Source organism: Pteropus vampyrus, unplaced genomic scaffold, assembly GCF_000151845.1.
Source record: "Pteropus vampyrus isolate Shadow unplaced genomic scaffold, Pvam_2.0 Scaffold90, whole genome shotgun sequence".
Taxonomy (NCBI): Eukaryota; Metazoa; Chordata; class Mammalia; order Chiroptera; family Pteropodidae; genus Pteropus; species Pteropus vampyrus.
The window spans coordinates 1,580,543-1,583,277 of NW_011888871.1; the positions used below are offsets into that span (position 1 = coordinate 1,580,543).

The window sequence follows — 2,735 nt, forward strand, 5'->3', positions numbered from 1 at the left end:
TGTGCCTCTGTTCAGAAAGGGCACGTTTGTCTGAAATCAAGGGTGCGGTCCTCCGGCCCGTGTCCCCAGAGCTTAGCTGGACTCGCCCAGCCCCACCTCCTCCAGCCCAGCGCCTCGGCGCCGTTCCTGGGGCAGCCAGAATGGGATTCGTGATGGAAAGCAGGCCGTCCGTTTCTCCTCTCTCCACGTGGGGTTTGGAGATTCGGACTCAGCCGGTTGTTACGGAGGCTTAGTAAATGCACGCCAGCACCAGCCGGGCGTGCACATGCATGCGTACATGCGTGCACACGTACGCGTGTGCCTAAGCGCACGCACAGGCATGGGGACAGACGAGGGAAGAAGGGAGGACAGGGGGACACGGAGCCCACACGTGATCCCACCAGGAGGTTGTGACGATCCTCACGTACACGGGGGACGCCGGGCTTCCTCACCGCCGCCTCCCGCCAGGCCCCGTGAGGTACGGGGTGAGGACTCGGCTCCTGGTTCCCAGGTGGAGAACGTGGGACTCGGCGCCTGGTTCCCAGGTGGAGAACGTGGGACCCGTCTTCTCCCCAGAGTCCTTTGCCCTGGAATCTTGCTAGGTCCTGATGTGGGGCCTTCTGGATTCGGGAGATCTGCAGACCCAGATGGGACCCCAGTTCGCATGCGTGGGATCCCAGCGCAGGGGCCTGGGGACTGTCATCCTCTCGGAAGCGCCGGCTCAGGTGGGAACGTTCCCTCCGGACCACGCCTTTTCAACAACCGGATTGAGCCGTAATTCCCACGCCACACGATTGACCTGTTTGGCATATCGACCGTTTAGTTAGGAGCGTGTTTTCGACTTCTTCATACTTGTGAATTTTCCGAATTTTCTTCTGTTATTGCATTTTAATTTTATGACATTGTGGCCAGAGAACGTCCTTTGTATATTTAAAATCCTTTTCAAATCACCACGTCTTGTTTTGTGGCCCAGCATACGGTCTACGCTGGGGAAGTGTCTCAGATTAATCTGAAAAGAAGGTGTTTTCCTGCCACTGCTGTGTGCGTGGCGTGTCCTGCGTGTGTCCTTGGGGCCTGGTCGGTTCACAGTGTCGTCTTCGGTGTTTTTGATCTGCCATCTGTCACCGTACGAAGTCTCCGGCCACCTTCACTGACCTACCTGTTTCTCCCTCCAGTCCCGTCAGCTTCGGCTCCGCGCATTTGGGCCGCGCTTGGGGCTCACGCTTGCAGTCACGGTGTCTTCTTGACGGGCTGGCTCTCCCGTGGGCGTAGCATGGCCCTCCCCGTCCCCGGTCACAGTCCTTATCGGAAAGGCCGTCGCGTCTGGTGCCGGCAGAGCGGCTCCGATGCTCTTGCGATCCGTCTGCGTGGGGTACCGGGCCCACCCTCTCCCTCTCAAGCCGTGTGAATGTGTGAGTCTGAGACGCGCCCCTCGCAGACAGCACACAGTTGGATCCTGTCGCTCTGTTCGCTCCGCCAGCCTGCGCCGTCTCGCTGCAGTGTTTGATCTGTTCACGGCTGGCGCAATCGCAGCCACGCTCGGATGAATCTGCCGTTGTGACCCGAGCCCTCTGCGTGTCTCGCACGTCCCCTCCCTCACGTTCCCGTTCCTGTTTGCTCCCCGCGGCGTGTCCCAGGCTCCCTTTCAGTCCTTCTGGTTTTGCGTTGTCTGTATTTCAGCTGTTTCTGTTAGGGATTAGTATCAGCGTTTACTTCGGATTTAAGCTACATTTCAGTGACGAACAGACTTTATTTTGTACAGCTCCTCTCTCTCCCTTTGCTATTATTAAACGTACTACATCTATAGTCATGTTGCGAGCTCGAGGACGCGTGTGTATAGTCATCACTGTACAGAGCCGTCGGTCTTTTAAAGAGGTGGAGGGAAGGAGATCCAGCATGCGTTTAGAGTTTATCATTTTACCCTTCGTAGTTACTTTTCTGAGTCTCTGACACCCACTGGGGGTCACTGTCCCACCACCCCCTTTGTGCCGCCTTCGTTAACTACGTCACATTTCTTTGTCATAGGCCCAAGAATACAGTCACACGCCCGCTGTTCTCGCGATTGCTCGTCGAACCAGACGAGAGCGGAAACACGCAGTTACACGATCTTTCATCATTACCTACGGAGTCACCTTTCTCGGTCCATTCCGTTTTCTCACGTGGCTACGAATTGCTGACCGGTGTCACTTGCTTTCAGCCTGACAATCTGCCTTTAGTATTTCTCGTAAGGCAGGTCCACTAGCACAGGATTTTTCTGTGTTTGTTTATCTCAGAATATCTTTATTTGTCTTTTTCAAAGTACTTTTGCTGAATATAAGATTCTTGGCCTTGACTCCCCCGCCCCCCCCAAAAAAAAGATTTTAAGAACTGTTCTTGGTTGACAGTCTTTCATCGCTTTGAATTGCCTCTACCCCCCTTTTTGTTCTGATTAGACGTCAGCTGTTAACATTATTTGCGTCCCTTGTACGTGGTGAGTCATTTTTCTTTGGCTGGTCTCAAGAGCTTCTTTCTGTTTTTCTTCTGGTAAAATTTTGACTCTGATGTGTCTGGGAGCGGGTCTCGTTCCGTGTCTCTTCCTTGTAGTTTATCGAGCTGGGTGGGCGTGTAGATTATTTTATCAAATTTGAAGGTTTCTTAAGCCGTTATTACTTCCGCTGTTTTTTCTGCTGCTTCCCTCCCCTGCTTGTCCCCGCGGCCTCTGCGTGCGATGCTCTCACACGCATCCGGTGCTTGTTCTTCCTCTTTGTCTAGTCTCA

The 2,735-nt window shown here is 54.0% G+C and overlaps 1 protein-coding gene across 1 annotated transcript in view; it reads left to right on the top strand.

The window, feature by feature from the left end:
• Positions 1-2,735, top strand: part of SDK1 (sidekick cell adhesion molecule 1) — a 200,020-nt gene that overhangs the window by 191,353 nt on the left and 5,932 nt on the right.